Genomic DNA, 23,165 nt, shown 5'->3' with positions numbered 1-23,165 from the left:
AGGGAATTCCTAGTGGTTTAAAAGGCTTGTTGCATATGCTAAATGCAATCGTACATCCCACGAAAGATGGATTTATCTCTTGTTTTCTGTTTTTCCATTCTTGGTTTTAGTTTTGTATTGCTAAGGGACTAGCAATATGTAAGTTTGGGGGTGTGATAAGTGCTTAAAAATTCATATTTTCAGCCCTTAACTTGCATGTTTTATTCCTTTGGTTTTACTTAATTAGGCCATTTTAATTCCTTTTTGTGTTTTTCATGTTTTTATAGGCTTTTGGAAGAAAATGAAGTAAACCTGGGTGATTTGGGCTCAAAGAGAGAAGATGGGAAAAATCGGAACTCCCTGACACTGCGATCGAGTGCAGTACCCGAGAGGACATAGCACAAAGCAGGCCAGGAGAGATTGAGCGCATGCCAGAAGAAGGATCGATCGCAGACCTGCGATCGAGCGCACACGGGTTGCGATCGATCGCACCCGTGCGCAGGAGACAACCCAAGGTGGCGGCTAAGATGTCCCTATTTCCATATTAGGGTTTTCCAACTCCCAATTGAAATAGGATTGAAACCCTACGAAATTCCTAGGGTTTACTACTTTTCCAAGGACTTTTGAAGCCTATAAATAGACTCCAAGCCTTTAGAATAGACAGGCTGGAGGGAAGGATGAAGAATAGGAGCTCTCAAGTTCAAGTCTCGGGTTTATTCTTTTCTATTCTTTTCTTTTACGAAGATGTTTAACATCAACTCTATGTGTAGCTAAATTATTTAGTAGGGCTGGGTTGAAGCCCTAGTTATGTTTTGTTAATAATATTGGCGCCATTGTGATGATCTTGTTGTGCTATTTAACTTGATTAATACCTGCTTGCATGAATTCCTCATATGTGTGTGCCTGATCAATATATGCATGTGGTATGGATTAGTTAGTTAAATCAATTTGGATGACCGAGTCCTGGGTTTAACATAAGTAACAAGAGATATCCACGCCGGATTCTTGGGTTAATCAACATTGGGAACCGGGAGTATATACCATGCCCTAGGCCTCGTATGTTTGTCCATTTCCATAGAACATATGCTTTTCTAAAGAACAACTTAGTATATACCATGCTAAATCCTTTAGGGAAGAAAAGAGTTAGAGTATACACCATGCCTAACTTGTTGCTTTGGGAAATCTATAGCTTAAGGAGTATACACCATGCCCTTAGGTTGACAAACATTAAATATGCATAACTTGATCAAAGCATTGGCATATTGATATATTAGCTTAATATAATTAGTGGTGGATATCAAAGCCCTACCTTTTATTATCATCACTTCAACAATCAATCTTTATTTTACTTTTGCTTAAAGAATTTACTTTTAAACGAAAATTCAGCAATCCTCGTGGGAATGATCCTGTACTTGCACCCGATACTACCATGTTGACCTTGTGCACTTGTAGGTAAAACGTACAATTATTTACCTATTAAATTAGGTAGATAATTTGCACATCAATACTCACAACCTTGAGGACCTCTGCACTTAGTAAGAACAACAAGTTTCCTAACTTGTCTCCATCGTGACCATCTTCAAGTAGTGCATCTCCTGACCGACCCTTCAGTAGACTTCTTTCTTCAAGCATCTATAGTAGCAATCTTTGTGTAGTTGAAAGAGCAAGGCAACACGCCAATAACAACCACTCTGAAGTCACAACACTCGTAGAGTGCATAGAGAAAATAATATCAAAAGTCTAAAGAGTGAATAGTGATAGGAAGACTATATATAGGAGACCCACTTTCTTTGTCATGTCCAAACGGGACTCTTTCTCATTATGACGGAAAGAACAAACTCGTAGATCTGAGAATTCCACGTCTTAATGAGAAAGCAGTTCCGTTATGACGGGAAGAACAAATGTCATATCTTCATCACATGCCCCATCTTAGCGCACTAGCTGACGAGAAACCAGGGAGTCCAACTTTCGTCTCGTTACATGTCTTGTGCTGAAGGGGTTCCTGACGATAAAACAGAGACTTCAATTTTTCTCTCGTCACTTGTCCCGTTCTGACGAGTTTCCTGACGAGAAACCAGGGAGTTCAACTTTACTCCCGTTACTTGTCCCGTTCTAACGGGGTTCTTGACGAAGGACCATGGAGTCCGACTTTTGCTCCTGTCACATCCTCGTCTTGAAACAATTCCTGACAAGAAACCAGAGAGTCTAACTTCTGCTCCCGTCACATCCTCGTTCTGACACCGTTCCTGATGAGAAAACAGGGAGACCATTTTTACTCCCACTATATGTCTCGTTCTGACGGTACTTCTCACGAGAAAACAGGAAACACTTCAAGAAGCCCTAAAATCCTTAGAATCAACTCCCCAAGACTCAACAAAGTTTTAAACACATAAACATACAAGAAATATCATTGAATACGGCCAACCTAAAACCTAACATGTTGCTTATGTTAGTATTTGAAACTACTTTATCTAAAAATCTTAAGGATTTTAAATATCACTTGCATTACACCACTCATATAATTTTTTTTTTTAAAAAAAAACATATAAATTAATTATATATTTGAATAAATATCTAAAGCTCATGAAACTACTGCAGCCTTAGAATTCCTAGAACTGGATGAGCTAATGCCTAAAGTTCAGTCACCTGTTCAATGTTCATTGTATTTGAAAATAATCAATTAGTTGTTTGAGGAGATGTTATCACCTCGCATAGTTTTTTCATATATTCTATTATGCTAGAATGATATATGCTTTTTTGGTTCTTATTAAAAGGGCAGGCGGCGGGAGAGATCAACTCTAATTATTTTAGTGGGGCGTGACTAGAGTTGCTCCTACATGCTGAGAGCCACAAAAAATTGGCTTCTTCAAGTCCATCTGAGTGATAGCCTGACCCAACTCATCAGTGCATCAACGTGAACCAAAGATGATTTACATTAATCAAACATAAAGATTTCTATTACGAAATTTGAACCCATGTTCTAGTATGAATATATCTAGTCACTTCGAAAATTTTCTGGATTCATTGAATCACTACTCTATGGTGAATGATACATACTTAAAACTAAAGATAGTATAAGATTACAAAACCGACCACACCCTATATAGACATTAAAAATTGAGCTTCAAATGCTGCGAAGGTAAAGCCAACGGTACAAACAAAATAGTAACTCATCATGTCATTATCGAAGCCATAAAATGTCAACAAGAAACATACTCGAAAGCATTGTCGAATAAATTGAGAGAAGAAAATAAGGATCTTTCTTTCTTTCTGCTCTTCCACGAGAAGCATCTACACATTAGAAAACTATTCAAATATAATAAATTTGGACTCTTTCCTCTTAATGGAATCAAGGGGGAATAAATTGTTTTGTTGACAATTTCGATTTAGCTTGAACAGAACACTACAAAATCCTAGTCTTAATCATCAAACGTACGTTAAATAAAACAACAAATGACCCCACTACTAGTTAACAAATTGAGAAAGTGATAAACGAGTGGGCATCAGCACTGGCTCACATTCAAGCTACTAATGCTTTGGACTCTCCACTAATTAATTTAATTTAATGTCACTAATTGCTTGTTGTGGGGAAACCTTAATTTTGTCTGCCACACTAACAGCTTTGTCAGTCTTTGATTGATTGTTGTGGGAATCAACGAAGGCATGAAGAGACAAGCAATTATAAGGGTCTTGATTTCTCCATGCAAAAGAAGCTATCCACCGATTGCAAACAGGACATGAAAACTTTAAACCAAGGCACTTAGGGCAAGTGGGTCAGTGCCAAATCCTCTAATTAACTTCCCAATTGCTCAACTAGGATTTCCTTTTTCATGTAAACTACGGCATTATATTCCCATTCCCCCAAAACCAATTAATAAACATGCTACTCCAGATAGTTCGGAATAGGAAAAATGATGGCTATCTCTTTTTTCTTCTCCCTTTTTTTAATGATAGGGTTAAAATATAATACCCCTCAGTTCATTAAAACCAAAGAGGGAATCCGGTGCCTTATTCAAGAGTTGCAAAATGGTCACATGGGGCATGACAAGACGTTCAAATTAATGTCAAATCAATTTTAATGGCCACACATGAGGAAGGAGGTAGAGAAATTCGTGCGTGATTGTCGGGTTTGCCAAGTTTCGAAGGAAACTGCTACTAATGGAACGTTGTACATGCCACTTCTTATTTCGGAGGGACTGTAGATCAACGTAAGCATGGACTTTGTGTTGGGATTACCACAGACTCAACGAGATAATTATTCCATCTTTGTTGTGGTTGATCAATTTCTTAAGATGGTTCATTTCATTTTTGTAAGCTTACATCCGATTAAATATGGCTCAATTGTATTTTTGGAAGGTCTACCGAGTTCACGAATCATGGCTTGCCATTGTCTATAGTTTCTAATCCGGATGCAAGGTTACTCAGTCACTTTTGACGTGTTTATGGAGCTTGTTCAATATAAAGCTTGATTTCAGAAGGTGTTTGATAGAAAATAGAAAAAGAGAGATTTTTTTGTGTTTGAAAACTAAATTGTAGTAGACTATTTATTGGGTTAAAAATAGCAATTATTTATATCTGTTTACAATTAACTGTTACTCCAACTGTCACTAACTGCCAGGGGCAGAATCACCCCTTGGCAGCTTAGCTTGGCATGGGGGGCCTAGCCCCCCCAAGCCATAGGGTGGCCCCCAAATTTTTTTTATTTTTTATTTTTTTAAATATATCTTTAAAAATTAACTTTTGCCTCCACAAGAACTATTTTTTTTTTTTTTTTAATTTTGCCCCCCAAACTAAATACTATAGTTCCACTCCTGCTAGCTGCTATTCTAACAACAACAATCTGCCAATAGTCATAAACTGCTAATTCAACAGTAATAAACTGCTATTTTAACAGATTAAATAGTCTTCTATAGTTCAGTTTTCAGAAATAGAAAAAATTATCTCTTCTTCTATTTTCTCTCAAACACCTTATGTAGTTAAAATTTGAGTCTCTATTTCTTGCTATAATAGAAAATCTAAGGGTGTTCGGATTTAGTTTCGTTAGTGCTTACCACAACTAAACTACAAAATATATCTAGGCTCTATTGTATCCTAGAAAAATATTTGTTGTAAAGGTTTTTATACCAATTATGATGGAGGCAAATAATTTTTTGAGAAAAGTGACATTGTAATGTACCTTATTAGCAATTTTAATTTTTTTTTTTTTCTTCTAACACTTTAGTGCTATCAGGTGCTACCAAATGCATTACGTAGCACTTTAGCTTCCATAACTATTATTTTAACATAAAATATTTTTCTCTCCTCTCTTGTCTTTCTTCTATTTCCTTTTAATTGGAGAATGTGTTAGGATTTTATGCCTAAAATGTGATGGTAGATGAAGAACTTGTATTTTATAAAAAAATAATATTTTAATAGTAAAGTGAATGCACTTCTAAAAATCATAAATGAAATCTTAATTATGGCAAGATTGTCGTAGTATCAAAATGACTTGACAATCATAAGTCAGCAACGTTTCCATCCTTTCCACCAAAGAAATCCTTTCCACCCAAGCAATTATAATGATTAAAATATAATTTTCATGGTGACAATGTATGGTACAAGGTACACTTTTGTTCTCCATATGGTGGAAAAAATAAATAAAATTTAGAAATTACTTACATGGAAGGAGATTAGGTGGCAAACATATGGACCCGGTTCATTCGTCCTCATGTTGGAATAAAAATTGATAGAGTGGCAACTAGGGGTTCCCACTTTCCCAAAGGAGTATGGACCATGAAACTGAGTGGGAAAATTGAATTGGAATCATAGGAAATCGTTGTATTCTTCATGGAGAACTTCATTATTTGGAATTGAGAAATGATTTCTCAACAAGGCTCCACTTTGGACGGTTAAATATTCCATTCCTCTAATGTTTTTTTGATATATATATATATATATATATATATATATATATATATATATATATATTTTCCAGAATATTGCTGGATTCTGGTAAAAGTGTTCTATGTATCAAATGTCTTTACTCGTTGAAAAGATATTTGTTGTTGTTAAAGTCGATTGATGTGGTTTATATACAACTTTATCAATCTTACACAAAACAGAAAGTGTTACAAATTGAAAACATGGTTTGAAACTAACGACAACTTCTGTATCTTTCATTTCTGCAGTCTTGGCTTGTTGTGACAACGGATGATCCATATTCATCTCCTTAACAGGCTCCCTCAAACGTAACAGTAAAGAATGAACGTTAAGTTTGGAGTGAAGACGATAGAAATGATAAGAAACCAATAGTTTTGTAAAAATATTAGGAACTTGGTCCTTGGTTGAGAGATATCAAATATCCAAGCTTTGAGATGTAACTTTATCTTGGGCAAAGTCAAAATCATTCTTGTTAGAAATAATTTTGGATGGTCCACAAATTCTCATTGATATAAAATAATACCATTATGAAAATTAACAATAAAAATAAATACATTACAAGAGATGAAAAGTAAAGTATAAAAAGATCTCACAATGCTATATAATCACGCAAGAGCGTTGTCCTTAAAGGTTGATTCGTGCCTCTCGGAGTGTATAACTCGGTATGATCGGATCCTTTGACACGCAATGTCTCAGGATTAGACTATAGCGTCTAACTTCGTTAAGGACGCACTTCCAATAAAGAAGACTAGGAGAACAACCCTTTGATCTTCTTGATGAAAAAAAAAATAAAAATAAAATAGAGAAAATGCAAAGTATAGAAGACAATAGGTAGACATTGCCCCTTATTCTATGCTGCTATAATGTATATATATCTAAATAATCAAAATCAGGGAAAATATATATGAATATATTTTTACAGTGCTCTTTGGTGGCTATTGATTCATGTTATTAAATTGTCGCATGAATATACAAGATCTTGTAACTATCATGAATTAGAAGAAACAAAACTGTCATGAAAATATTTAATGACCAACGGTCATATATAACATAAATCAATATGTGGCTTGTAAGAAAACCTTTAATGATAATCGGTTTGTAAAATAAGTTTAATGACCCAACGGTCAAAACCATGAAACAAATTAAAGTAGAGTTTTGTTCTTCTTCATTAAAACTCATAAAATAAAAAAATAAAAAAATAAAAAGAAAAAAAAAATTAATATCAAAGGGGAAAACGTTTGAAGCAATTTTAATGGCCACCAAATAAAAAATTGTTTGTAATAGTACAACAATCCCCCACATGTTACAAACACTAAAAAAATGGAGATTAAAAGCATGCATCGATGTGGTACCCGAAAGTTTTAACCGCATCTAGGATAAATAAGTAGGAACTTAATGAATAGTGGTAGAGTTAAATTCTTTTAACCAAATTCACAAGTTGACCAAACATATCACCCACATAACTTTCTCCAAAAAAAAAAATCAAATAAAATTAAATCAAGAAAATTGGGTTGTTTTATAGCGGGTTGGCACCTTATACAGGCCATGTGCCTCTGGGTTTCATAAGTGCTCTAGAGACTTGCCAAAGTCTCATAGGAAGTTGCACCACCCCCATACTCACATAGGCGTCCATTAAGAATGTGTGCAGAGAACATCCAATCCCAACAAGTAGGGACTATGGATCCATTAAGAGTTTTTAAACTCATCCTTACTCACTCTGCATCTTTTGTTGTTACACCATAAAATGGCTTTCATGAGCACTCTAGAGACCTACCCAAGTCTCATAGGAGATAACACCTCCACACTCATATAGGTGGTATCAATCAAGAGTGTGTGCAGGGAACACCCCATCCCAACAAGTAGGGACTATGGATCCATTAAGAGCTTTAAGTTCATCCTTAATCACTCTGCATCTTGCACTGTCATACACCATAGGGATGGACTCATAACTAATCTTCTCAACAAGATAGTTAATAAACATAAATTGGCAGTACCATACAGTGATCACATGTGACTTCGTTTCCCATTAAACCTCATTCATGGGATCTCCAATCACAGAGGTTGGGTATCAATTATAGTGTCATAATTTGGGTATCAATCATATCCCCCTCGATGCTCCTCTCACTAGCCTTCTTGCTAGTGGCATGGTTAAAGAATCTGCAGAATTCTTTTATGACGTCACAAAGGCCATGGACATATACCGGTCTCAATAAGCTGCCTCACAATACCGTGCACTTTCTCATTATAAATTCTTTGCTCTTTGCTCAAGCTATGGCAGCCTGTCAATCACAATGAAAGCACAGGTGGAATTGAATTAGCATATAAAAGCAAATTAATTTATCAATAGGCTCATCGGCCATTTATCTTCAGTTCCTGCCTTCTCCAAAGCAACTAACACTAACTCCATAGTAAACCTTGCTATGCAGGTTTGCTTTGAGGACATTCAAGCGATAGCTCCTCCAGCCAGAGTAAACACATAATAGCCATTAGTAGGCTTTGCTCCTCTGAATCAAAATGCAATTAGTATCACAATATCCTTTTAATATAGCAGGATAATCACAAAATGACAAACCAAAATTAATTTTGCCCTTTAAGAATCTCAACAATTTAGAAATAGCATCACAATGACTCAATACCATGATTATGAGTATATCTGCTCAATTTACTAACAATATATGCAATACCAAGGCATATATAGTTTGTCAAAACATCAAGCTTCCAATGATTTATGCATATTTTTCTTGCAAAAACACTATCACCATGATTCTTAACCAAGTGTATTTTTGAATCATATGGTGTAGACATAGCTGGATAGTAAAAGTGCTCAAATCTTTTAAGCTATTTTCAACATAATATGTATGAGATAAAATAATGCAATCATTATTTCTAATAACTTTAATGTCCAACATGACATTAACTTTACCTATGTCTTACATATCAAAATTAGATGCAAGAAATATTTTAGTATCATGCATAACATCAATGCTAGCTAAACAAAAATAAAATAAGCTAGTTGCCAATATATATATAAACAAATAATGACACATTCATTATTGTAAAACTTGCTATGCATTTACTTGCACCATTAATCAAATATAAATTAGACAATATCACCTTGTCAAATGCCATTGTTTATGAGCTTGCTTTAATCCATACAAAGATTTCACTAGTTTGCACACTTTATGTTCTTGACCGGGGATTACTAGTCCATCGGGCTGCTCCATATAAATCTCTTCATCATTTAGAAAAATAACTTTGACATCTGTTTGATATACAACAAGTTTATAAATATAAGCAATGGCAAATAGCATTATAATAGATGCAATTTTAGTAACCAAAAAAAAGTATCAAATAATCAACATTTTGCATTTACTTGTAGCTTTTAGCTACCAAGTCTACCATGTACTTATCTATTGTATCATCTGGTTTAAGCTTCTTCTTAAACACCTATTTATAACCAATTGATTTGGTCTTAGGAGGTAACTCAACAAGTTCCCAATAATGGTTAGACATAATTTATTCCAAATCATTATTTATAGCTTCTAACCAAAAAATGCATCAAATAGATTTAATTGCTTCACCATAACATATTAGACCATCATCAATAATATAAGCAATAAAATCATTACCGAGATTCCTTCCGTTCTAGCTCGCTTGCTTCTTCTCAATTCTTACACACCATCAACAATTTATTAGAAGCAACAGAAAATTCATGAAATAATTTTTCCTTATTTTTCAAAGGAAACACATGCTTAAGGAAAATAACATTTTTAGATTCAATAATAGTATTGTAATCTAAAACATCACCCTTGATAATAAGGTATCTATAGCATGAACTATTACATGCAAAACCAATAAAATGCAATCATAAGTTTTAAAACCAAGTTTCCTCCTTTTAGGCTCGGGTAATATAACATTTGCCTAATATTCCCACACTTCGAGGTATTCTAAACAATGCTTATGAATGTGACAACAAAAATAAATAAATAATTGCTTCCCCCCACACTTTGGTAGATAGCCTTAAAATTGACAATCATAGCATTCATAATTTATTTCAGTATTCTAATTTCTCTTCATTCTCTTGATGTAGCCAAGATTTACATATATAAATCTATCATGCTAAATATTAATGGAATAAATCAAATAGTTCAAAGAAAATAAATTTTCAATAATAGCACACAAATGCTTTAAGAAATGACTTCTATGAGCTCATTTTTCTCTAAGAGTGATATGTCATTTTCTCTTATTTCTTTTCTATCAATTGACAGTTTTCTAAAGTTGTTTAAAAAAATAGTAATCACCACTTGTGATTTTTAAACATGATTCTTGCAAATAGAAGTTGCATATTACAAGCTCTATCAATTTATTAAAAGAAAATCTTATCAACTAAAATCTCAATAAATATGCAAAGTATTAAGTTCAACTATTATTGACTCACTGTCATAAATATGTCATTGGTATCATTCTTATGACATGATAAATTTCTCAAATACCAAATGAACCTCAATAAGAACATCAATAATCACATATATTTTATTCTGAACCATCATGTCAGAGAAATTTGAAAGCTGAATGATATATATGAAGAATTACCAAATACTTTTAAAGTATTTATGCTAATCTAGCATGCCATTGCTAATAAAAATGCTAGATGCTATTTCAATTTTGAAATAGAGTAACCAACAGAGGTTCATCACTTATCAAATTACAATATTCATGTAATATAAATTTCAATTCAATCAAGTAGTACCTTCATCACTTGATTTTTTTTTTTCTTTTAATAAATGAAATCGTATATCATGTCTTGAAAAAAAAAAAAAATCAAGACCTATGAATCATAATTTAAGAACTCATAGCGGAGCCAACGATTTTACTCAAGACCCTCCAAAATAGATTGTCCCCACTACACACTGACTAGGTGTCGTGAGAACCGATCGACTCAATACACACACCACATCTCTTTTTCCTATCATTTGCTTTCCTACAAGAATCTTAGAAATTGCTAAGTTCTAAAATCCATAAAAAGCTTAACTCTTTTTGTTTCAAGATTCATAACCCAACAATAAAAAATAAATAAATAAAAAATAAAATTTATTTGACAATCAACAAATTTGAGTTCAAATAAATGAAAACTCTTTCAATCAAGATGTTTTCACTTTCAATACCTACACATGAAATTAAACTCTTCTTTTGATAAATGAATCAATTATCAGATTTTTGCACCACAAAATCTTTCCACTCAATATTTGATTTCATCTTTCTCATATGCGAATTGCATATTACAAACTCTTATAGTATTTGACTTCTCATAAGTTTAAATTCTATTATTATGCTCTAATCAAAATATTTGTGCAATCATCATAATCAACCTTTAAGATTGCTAGAAATAATTTTGGATGGTGCACAAATTCTCATTGATATAAAATAATACCATTATGAAAATTAACAATAAAAATAAATACATCACAAGAGATGAAAAGTAAAGTATGGAAAGATCTCACAATTCTATAGAATCATGCAAGAGTGTTGTCCTTAGAGGTTGATTCGTGCTTCCCGGAGTGTATAACTCGGTGCGACTGGATCCTTTGACACGCAACGTCCCAGGATTAGACTATAGCGTTTAACTTTGTTAAGGACGCACTTCCAATAACGAAGACTAGTAGAACAACCCTTCGATCTTCTTGATGAAAAAAAAAAAATAGAGAAAATACAAGAAAAGAAGACAATAGGTAGACATTGCCCCTTATTCTATGCGGCTATAATGTATATATATCTAAATAATCAAAATCAGGAAAAATATATATGAATATATTTTACAGTGCTCTTTGGTGGCTATTGATTCATGCTAATAAATTGTCGCATGAATATACAAGATCTTGTAACTGTCATGAATTAGAAGAAACAAAACTGTCATGAAAATATTTAATGACCAACGGTCATATATAACATAAATCAATATGTGGCTTGTAAGAAAACCTTTAATGATAATCGGTTTGTAAAATAAGTTTAGTGACCCAACGGTCAAAACCATGAAACAAATTAAAGTAGAGTTTTGTTCTTCTTCATTAAAACTCATAAAATAATAATAATAATAATTAATATCAAAGGAGAAAACATTTGAAGCAATTTTAATGACCACCAAATAAAAAATTGTTTGTAACAGTACAACAATTCTCAATGTGCTTAGTACGCGCATGAAATACAAGATTTGAAGACAAATACATGACACTAATATTATCTAACCATAGAATAGGATTGTGTAGTTGTGTGGCAAAAAGACACCAAGCTCCTTGAACAAAGACTGGAGCTAGACAAACTTAACGACTCTATTGGTGAGGGCTGTTGGGATTGTGTCCTGAATACCAATGATTTTATATCTGTGTTGACATTTAAATGTTTGTAATGAATATATATGTTATATTCACTGATTAAAATGATTTGAGCATATAGCATATAAAATGTCTTTTACATGCTTATTACTAAGTTCATCATATTTGTTATACATGTGAATGGTCTTAGGATTACATTGAATATGGCTATTAACATGGTTATCACAGAAGGTCTTAGTTTATAATCATTGTATGCTTAAGTGTATAAAGTTTGCAGTCGGCAAATGGAACTGGGCCTTCAATTTTGAGTAAGACTATTACACATCAAATCTTGGTGATTGACCTTGATCAATCAAAGCGGTGACTTCGGGATTGATGTGTAGTGTGCTGAGATCCTAAGGCACTTAATGGACCAAGGAGTTCTCTTTTCATAAAGATACTGTATACTAAGGAAATAGAATAAACTCCTTAAAGACTACTTAGACTTTGATTATAAATCCTAAGAAGTTCGTGAACTCAGATGTTAAGTGTTGATTACTTAGATGTATCTAAGGGTCATGAGACCTATCATCGGTCAATAGTGCTCAGTACGATGGGTAATCACATCTAAAATTGTGGGAACACCGACTTCAAGAAGGAATCGAAATCCTTTGTCAAAGAGCAAAGAGATAAGAAATTTCTTATTGTTTTAGATTTTATGGATATTATTCTCAGAATCTTCGGCTGAAGCATTTTGGTTGGCATACAAAATATATACATGTGTTTTTCACATATATGAGAATAACATAAAATCGGTGACTCAAGGATAGAGAGGTAGAGAATTAAGTGGTAGTATCCTTAGCCTTAATTCTGCTACGGAATATTTCACGGAGGAATCATAAGTCAACATTAAGTAAAGTCAAAGGGATTAATTGATTAAATCAAAAATATTTATTAGAGTGAAGTCACAATTATTTAGTGGAATTCATTGCGATTAAAATATTGTTGGGTAATAAATGTCAGCGAGACATGGTTACAAACATATTTAAGCCAATAATTTTTTTCCCTTTAGGTCCCTCACCAAGCTTATGTTATTTTTCCCTTTCTTATTTATTGGGCTAAGTGTTTTATTTTTTTAAAACATGGGCTAGAGAGATTTGGTATAACTGGGCTTGGGATAAAACTTAGAGGCCCAATGAGCATAATCGGAACACATAAGGCCAATGAATACTCACTGGAGGCAACAACATGGAGGCTAGGGCAAAGCCTAGCCATCCATGATGTCTCCTAGTGCTCCTTGAAGTGTTCTTTTGCTCCTTGTCCCATATTGCTTAAATATGCAACTCTGTCTCCCTGCTTAGCCTATAAAAAGAGAAGAGGCTAGGCTCTCAAATCACTCAATTAATTCAAGTTCTCTTGATAGTTAATTCTCAAAAACTCTTAGTTCTTTGTGTTAACTCACAAAGAACAAAAGTTTAAGATTTGAAGAGCCAAGTAAGAATCCACACTCTCTTGGTTATTATCAGTCATTGGTGAGAAGATCTAAAGGTCTTTCTATATCCTTGAAATATGTCGCATTCTTGAAAAAATAAGAAATTGTTCTTCGTGTTCTTGAACAAGAAAGAACATGTTCTTAAGGAGAAAAAATATTTTTCCCAAAGCCAAGAGTGGCCGTTGATATCCAAATATTATTCGTTCTTGAAATTTAATCTTAAATAGAAATTGTTCTTCACATGTTCTTTGTAAAGGATCTTGGCATAGGAATTCGATTCCTTCCGCTGTGCAAATATCTAATTTGCAATCCTATTCCCAACAATTGGTATGAGAGCGAGCTTTATTGAAAGCGTGGTGAAGAATGTAGTATATTGAAAATTGTTTTTCAGTTTTTTATTTGCTAAATGCGAAATTTTTCCGAGGACTTCCAAAGACTGAAAAATTTGTTTAAGACCTGGAACATGTTCTATAACATGTTAGGATCTAAAATAAAAAATTTCAAGTCGTTTTGAATTCGTTTGCTATTTTCAATTGAATTTGGCGTTCAGGACAAAGTTGTAGTTTTTCTGCAAAGCCTGTAGGGATTACGAATTTGAACTGATGTTTATGGGTAGGTCATAATTTTTTTTTTAAGATTTGTTTATGCAAATAAAAATCATGGTCGCTGTTTTGGTCATAACAGAATCGCGTTTCTTTTTTCTTTATTGAAAGAGATATGGCCATTTTAATATTCCTCGACGAGCCTGAAATTTTGAATTTTTGGAGACTAGGCCTGTGAGAATTACGATTTTAGATCTAATGCTATAGACAAGTCCTAAAAATAATTGGGCACTTGTCTTCACACGTAAAAATTGTGGTTAACATAATAGTCTAAACAAATTTACATTTCGAGTTATATCGAAAGAGTTATAATCCGTTGAACATTCGTCGACAGATTTAGAATTCCAAAAATCCTGCAACAGTTTAGTTTTGTAAAAATCTGTTTTGTGTGATAATCAAAGATTTATAAAATTTTGATTATGGAATATGTTGTATACATGATACAACGTATTGGGAACACAAAAGAAAATTTTTACAAGATTAATTTCACAAAGTTTAGCTATTCTTGAAATTAAGTTTCAAGTTTATGCCTAAAGAGTATGAAATTATACAAAGTTTCTTATGAATTCTTTGGTTAGCAATAAATGTTTTTTATTTAATTAAAATCATTTGATTGCTTGTGGGTTGTTGTGATGATGATTGAAAAATCATACAAAGGGTGGTACCATGGTTTAAGAATGAAAATACCACATAAATATTAATTGTGTTTGGCACATGATTAAGGCAATTTGACATACCAATCATGAATTTGATTCATGGATTAAATGTTGCCTGTCTGACTATGATCCAAGGTGAATTTTCTTGATGGAGTTGGTATGAAAGACTACCAAGCTCTTAGTGGACAAATTATCAATGACATTTTAGAAGTTGAAATTTGGTCTATTAAACATAAGAAAATATGAATATGGTTAAGGTTCCTAATTTAATTAGGAAAAGTTGTTTCTTTTGAATCAAAAGTGACAAGTTTTACGTTGTAAGGAAATTGCAACTATTGAAAAAACCCATATGTTTTTAAATATCAAGTGGAAGATTCAAATATGAATCTAGCAGTCTTCATCATAAATCTGATATACACGATGAAATTGAGGACACCTCGCCTTCGCCATGGGCCCTGCACCCTACGGAGGGTGTCACTTTACCTCATGGATTATGAACAGACTTTCAAAAGGATAGAGAAGAATTGTTTTGATTTGGTAATTATGACACTAAGTGGAGTTAATCCAACAATCAGGTTAAATCTAATTGACGGTGAAACACTTGACTGGTTTAAGATATTAATCTCCCGGAGGAGCTATGTTATATTGAGACTAGAGATTGCAAAACACGGCTGTTCATTAATGTGATTGTTGTTACCATGCACAACAATGATGAATAATATAGAATTTACGTGGTTCAGCAATGTGCCTACGTCTACAAGAGAGTGCGACTATATTTTACTATTGAATAATTTAGGGTTACAACATAACATATTTATAGGAAACTCCTAATTGTAAGTATTTTTGAAAACCCCAAAATACCCCCCACAACTTATTTGTCGCCAGACCCATATAAACTAATTACACCCAATTGACCAATAGTTTCAATATTACTCTCTTTGCCCAAGAGAGCATGAGCCACTTGTTCCAATATTCTCCACCTTGGTGAGTATTCACATCTTTGAAGATAATCAAGTATTTGATTTACACCTGGAATTGATAAGTTTGGGGATGCCGCCTCCTCTCCTCTCCTTTCTAGCACCTGGAGACATTTGTCAAGTCCAAGCAATGCTTGAACTTGTCTGCGATAACAAGCTTCGTCAACATGTCCGCTGCATTCTCGGAAGTGTGAAGCTTCTCAAGTAATAAGTCACTTATAGCAACCAATTCCCTGATCATGTGAAACCTCACATCAATGTAGTGTCCCAGAATTTTCAAAGCTATTTAAATAGATTATTTTGATAATGATGTTATTTTAATATCCATTGTAGCTAAGGATTTTAATTCTTGGGAAATTTATGAGAGTGGTAATTAGAGAATGGTAATTGGTGAAATAATAGGATAGTAAATATGTAGCACCTCAGATTTTGAAAGTCTTATTTTAGAGATATTAATTTGATGCTATGATTATATTCATATTAGGCAATGATGTTAATTCTTGAGAAATTTATGATATTGTATGAATGGTAATTGGAAATTGGTAGGTAGAATAGTAGGTGGTAGGTGGAATAGTAAGTGGTAGGTGAAATAGTAAGTGGTAGGTGGAATAGTAGGTGGTAGGTGAAATAGTAAGTGGTAGGTAGAATAGTAAGTGGTAGGTGGAATAGTAGGTGGTAGGTGGAATAGTAGGTGGTAGGTGAAATAGTAAGTAGTAGGTGGAATAGTAGGTGGTAGGTGAAATAGTAAAATGAGGGTATAATTGTAAATTGAAGGTAGAATAGTGTTTGATTTTCTCCTATAAATAGAACTCTTCTCCTTCACAATTTTCACAACTCATCTCCTCTCCCATCTCTTGCATATATATTCTTCCTTCTTCCGCTTTTTACTCGGTCTTTCTTCTTTCTAAGAGTATTTACTCAAAACAGAGAGAGAAAGGGCGAGACCAAGCGCTACAAGAAAGAAAGAACACAAGAGATAGCGGACTTTAGAAATTAGTTTCAAAAGATATACTAGTGGTGTTAGTCATATTGGAGCAACTGGATTCCTTCATACCACTTTTAGCTTCAGTCTAGAGGTAAGTAAATTCACTACCCCTTCTAAAGTTACTTCATGTCATGCTATTTATTCATTCTTGTATCAAACTGTAAATGATTATTTTATTTACGTATTATGAAGTTATGTTGCATGCATGAAGGATTTCTAAATGAATTATGTAGAAAGTTTCTATTTCTTTAAACGCTTTTTAAGCACAACAAGTTTATATTTGGAAAAGTTTCCATTTTAAGAAAAGAAAGTTGAGAAATGATGATGATTATAAGAAAGAAAAATGATGATAAACCCTCCTACATGTTGCCCTAAGATGCATCAAAAGAAGTACAAAGAAAAGTACAAGAGATGAGATAAATGTTTATGAAATGAGGGCACATGTATGGAGGAGAGTATTTTTGGCCCCAAGATAAGATAAGATGAGAGTTCGGTACCGATACTCGGATGGAGGCGAAACCACTGAAGGAGGCTATGCCAGAAGGTGGTATTCCATCAACAGACCGTTGAGTGCACCAAGAAAAAAGAGTTAATTGACAGTCGGGCATGGCTGAGGCCACAGTTCAGTGCCATGGTCACAAGGACCCGCAACCCTCGTGCACAGGGGTAATAGTGTACATGGGCCTATTATGAGAAAATGATACTATATTTTCAACGATGATATGCTATGATGATTTACAAAGATTATTTATAATGATGCATTATGATGATGATTTATAAAGATGATTTACAACGATGATCTATTACTAGATGTAATAGTATGTATATGTTACGGGAGATGCAACCGTACATACAGATATTATTATGGTTAGAATTATATTTATTTGCGAAAACGATTTTCAAAACTGAGAATAAGGAGTAAAACTATTTATGGTTGTGGATTTTACTTGCTGGGCCCCCTTTGGGCTCATTCAGTTTTATTTCTTGTTTTCAGGTAGAAAGGATGCTGGAATAGGAGGCCGGAATGGGGTGGGAATAATTATTAATTTTCAAAGTCTTTTCATATAAGTTATTGTAACGATATGATATTCCGCAACTAAAGTTTAATGTTTTCTAATTTCGCTTGTAATAAAATCTCTTGAATAATGTTTTATACATTTTTCGTATCCTATAAAATCAAGTACTCTGATAGACCTTATAGATCTTTGCAAGAACTTTTGTTGTAAAAGAAGAAAAGTGGCAAACTCAGCCTTAACGGGCTGGGGATGTTACATCAATGTGCTTGGTTCTCGTATGATACACCTGGTTCTTTGCCAACTAAATAGCACTCTAACTGTCATAATACAACAAAACTCCACCTTGCTGAATACCCAGCTCCTTGACTATCCCTGTGAGCCACAAGGCTTCCTTTGAAGCCTCGGCCATTGCCATGTATATTGTGGCAAATACCCACCTAAATTAATAGGCAAATATTTGGTATGTTTTACTCACAAATGCACAAGATCAAACGATAGTATAGTAGGCAAGTACGAGATCATTCCCACAAGGATTGGTAAATTATGCTTAGAATGTATTTTCCTATTTAACTAGAGTTTTAAAACATTTTTCACTAATTGAATTAAAATAAAGAAATAAAATAAAAGATTAACTAAACTAAAAAGGATTAGGATTTTGAAATCCACCGCTAACCACACTCACATGAAGATTAACAATATGCTAATATTCTAATTGTATCTAGATATTCAATGTTTGCCAACCTAAGGGCATGGTATCTACTCCTTAAACTATTGATTTCCCTAAGCAACGAACTAGGCACGGTATCTACTCTAATTCATTTCTTTCCAAATGAAAGCATAAATCTATGGAAATCGACAACCACATGAAGCCTAGGGCATGGTATCTACTCCTGGTTCCCCATGTTTATTAAACCAAGAACCTGTGATGATGTTCTTTTGTCACTTTATTAAGCCCAGGACTCGGTCATCCAAATTGACTAAAATAACATGAATCCAACACAAATGCATAAGAAGAATTCGATCAAACAGGAATTAATCAAGTTAAACATCCAAAAGATAATTGTAGCAGAAGCGCCAATATTGTAATCTTATAGAGATATGATGAGGGCTTTAAACTAGCCCTAATTAAACTACTAACTACATAACAAAAATAAAAGGGTAAGAGAAGAAAAAACAAAACTCATCTTGATCTAGCCTTCAGTTCTTTTCCAAAGCTTGTGTCTGCTTCTCCACACTTTTTCCTAGAGGTTTAGAAGTCTATTTATAGGCTTAGAAAAACCTTAGAAGCCTAGAAACCCTATTAGACTCGTAGGTCTAACTTCTAGTTCAATTAGGATAGTGAAATCCAACTCAGATGTGGAAAAGGAGTCTTGGCGCGTCTGGGCGGTGTGAGTGAGCTCGATTGTAGGAGGTGTGCACTCGATTGCAAGCCTACAATCGATCCATTGTGTTGGGCACTCGAGCGCATCATGTGCTCGCGCCTGGCTTTATATGTGATCAAGCACTAGTGCGCTTGATCCTGGGTGTCTTGCGCTCGAGCACAGGTGCGCTTGAACCTAAATTGGGCTACGATCGATCCTATGGCTTTCAGCTTTTTCCCAATTTGTCCTATAAGTTTGAAACTTGTCGGAAACACTCGCTCTTCTTCAGAAACCCTAAAAACATAAGAAAACACAAAATGGAAACAAAGCATCAAATAATAACAAAACTAAGAGCCTAACATATGTAAATTCAAGGGCTAAAATATGTATATTTTAATGGGAATATTCCTTATCACTTTGTTCCTTGACAAATGATTTGGATTCCTTCTTAAAGAGGGTATTCCCACAATGCTACATGTGATTACCCAATGTATTGAGATTTTTTACCATAAAAATACCTCACACACTCCTTCATACCTCAACGTAACATACACTTCACACCTGAGTTCACGAACTTCTCAAGATTTAGAGTAATTGTTGTAAGTCGTCGTGCACACACATCATTATTTATGGTAGTGTTATAAAAGAATGATGACTCACATGGTCCGTTTGGTGCATGGTACTACTACCTTGCTCTTACACCAACATATCAACCTGAAGCCCACCTGTTTCTAATCAAGATAGATCGTTGAGGTTGAGATGTTATAGTCTAGATGGAGTTCTCAGTTCCATTTACAACTACGAACAACAATTTTATAAGTTGCAAGAACGTTTGAGTATGATCTTTTGTGTGATAATTCCCTTACTCATATCATAGCTCAAATACAATGCATATTAGGGATCTCACATGTATATAATTAGATAATACACAATCACACATATATACGATGCAAGAATATAATTGTACATGCCCATTGTTCAATAATGATAATAAAAGAATAACTAATATTTATTCAAATATAATCAAAACATCATCCCATCAATTGGAGTTTTAGACACCAGTTCTAACAAACACATGATTAGTAAGAATCCCACTGAGTTCTTTATGTGCGGATTTGGTACTAATCATGTTTGTAATCGAATTTCAGGGGTTCTAGGATACTAGAAAACCAAGAAAAGAAATATGGACCTTGAAGTTTTAAGTTGGAATAAAGATTCTAGAGCTATTTTAAATCATTCATTACTTGTAAAAGTTTGTCATATCACAAGGAATACAATAGGATGGCTTGGATGAAGATCACTATATCAAGGCTATGTAAATCTAGTTGGTACTCCAACTAAGTCTGACAACTTATAGAGGTGGCTAATGATGAGTGCCAAATATTGCTTATTTGGACCCCTTAATTTGCATTTGCTAAACCTTTATCTTTATTATTTTATAATGTATTTGTTAGTTTCGGTGTCTTAGTGTTTTGCAGGTTGTTGAGAGAAAATTGCGGTCTTAATGTGAAAACTGCAAAGAAGCGGGAAAAGTGGAATTCTGGTAATGGATCGAGCGGGTGCTCAAGCGCATCTGCGCTTGAGCACATCAAGGGCGTGCTCGAGCGCACTCCCGCAAACACCCATGCAAGCAGCATCCATGCGCTACACCGCATAACAACTGATATTTGCACGAGTGCAATCGAGCGCATTCGTCTGACCTGGAAGTGCTAAAACCCTAAAATTAGCTTATAAATATCATAGTTTTCTAGGAAAACCGGGGGAAGTGTTAAGTGCTAAAATATTCATATTTTCAGCCCTTAACTTACATGTTTTAATCCTTTGGTTTTAGTTAATTAGGTCATTTTAATTCCTTTTTGTGTTTTCCATACTTTTGTAGGCTTTTGGAAGAAAATGAAGTAAATCTGGAAGATTTGGGTTCAAAGACAGAAGATGGGAAAAATGGGAGCCCCTGACACTACGATCGATCACAAGTTACCCGCGATCGAGCGGAGTACTAGAGAAGACACAGCACGAAGCAGGCAACCAGCGATCGAGCGCACAACAGAAGAGGCTCAATCGCACACCTGCGATCGAGCGCACACAGGTTGCGATCGATCGCACCCGTGTGCAGGAGACACATCAAATTTGCGGCCAGATTGTCATTCTTTCCATATTAGGGTTTTCTAACTCCCAATTGTAATAGGTTTTGAAACACTACGAAATTCCTAGGTTTACTAGTTTGTCAAGGACTTCTAAAGCCTATAAATAGACCCTTAAGCCTCTGGAATAGGCATGCTTTTGTAAAGAGAAGAATCGGAGCTCTTCAAGTTCAAGTTTCGGGTTTATTCTTTTCCTATTTTTGCTTTTATTTTATGAAGATGTTTAACATCAACTTTATGTGTAACAAATTTATTTAGTAGGGCTTGATTGAAGCCCTAATTATGTTTTGTTAATATTCAATATTGGCGCCTTTGTGATGATCTTGTTATGATGTCTAACTTGATTAATACCTAGTTTCATGAATTCCTCATATGTGTGTGCCTGATCAACATGTGCATGTAGTATGAACTAGTTAGTTAAATCAATTTGGATGACTGAGTCTTGGGTTTAACATAAGTAACAAAAGATATCCGCACCGGGTTCTTGGGTTAATTAACATGGGGAACCGGGAGTAGACACCCATGCCCTAGGCCTCATGTGTTTGTCGATTTTCACAGTTTTATGCTTTCTTAAAGAACAACTTAGTAGACACCCATGCTAAATCCTTTAAGAAAGAAAAGAATTAGAGTTGACACCCATGCTTAATTCGTTGCTTAGGGAAATCAATAGCTTAAGGAGTAGACACCAATGCCCTTAGGTTGACAAACATTAGATATTCATAACATGATCAAAACATTGGCATATTGATATATTAGCTAAATATAATTAGTGGTGGATATCAAAGCCCTACCTTTTTTATCATTATCAATTTAAATCCAATCTCTTGTTTTATTTCACTTTGGGAATCAATTTTAGACAAGATTCAGCAGTCCTCGTGGGAATGACCCCGTATTTGCACACTATACTATTATGTTGACCTCATGCACTTGCAGGTAAAACATCCAGTTATTTGCCTATTCATTTAGGTGGGTAATTGTAGAACAAAAGGAAGCCACCCAAGGGGCGCTGTTCAGTGTATTTTTGACGTTTTCTTTGCATTTGTAGCCTTGAATTCGTTTCCCTTCGTAAGTTTCTAGTTTTCATGAATTCATTTATTAATTATATGATGTTTGTAGTCATGAGAGGCTAAATCCTTCAATTAAGGTTGAGGATGAAGCCTCACAAATGAGTAACAACAGTTCATTTTCATGTCCATTGATATTTTCCATTGATAAGAATCGAGGTTTTCATTGTTCTCTTTCTATTTCAAGTAATTGTTAATCACTTTTGATTGAATGGTTATTTTAATTGTTAAATATTGGATATCCATTGTCATTTGTTCAACAGATGCATCGGATCTTCTCGTTTACTTTGGATATCCCTTGCGATTTGTGCAAAGCACGGATACATTGGATGATTTGAACTAAATTGGATATCCTTTGTGATTTGTACAAAGAACGGATACTTTGAATGTTTTCATTCATTTGTTTTGCAAAAATAGAACATACATAAAATGCAAAAATAGAACATACATAAAATGTGTCGTTTGAAGCGTCGAAAAATATTGATGAACGTGAAAGTTGTTGCTATGAGTTTGTGAGGGTTGATTCCAATTCCTTAGTATTTTATCCATTGTTTAATTTCATTTTGTTTCAATTCATGTTTGTTTTGTTTTCAATTTCAAAGATCACACAAATTTGGAACTAGGTTAAAGTAAGATTGATTTAGATAGAAGTTTATTTACATGAA

The 23,165-nt window shown here is 34.1% G+C and overlaps 1 pseudogene; it reads right to left on the bottom strand.

Annotated features, from left to right (window-relative positions):
- Nucleotides 1-1,955: 1,955 nt before the first annotated feature.
- LOC132190896 (uncharacterized) overlaps nt 1,956-23,165 on the bottom strand; it is a 26,934-nt pseudogene continuing 5,724 nt past the window's right edge.

This window comes from Corylus avellana, chromosome 9, assembly GCF_965113065.1.
Source record: "Corylus avellana chromosome 9, dhCorAvel1.hap1.2, whole genome shotgun sequence".
NCBI classification, from domain to species: domain Eukaryota; kingdom Viridiplantae; phylum Streptophyta; class Magnoliopsida; order Fagales; family Betulaceae; genus Corylus; species Corylus avellana.
This window is presented reverse-complemented; position numbering and strand designations above follow the sequence as displayed.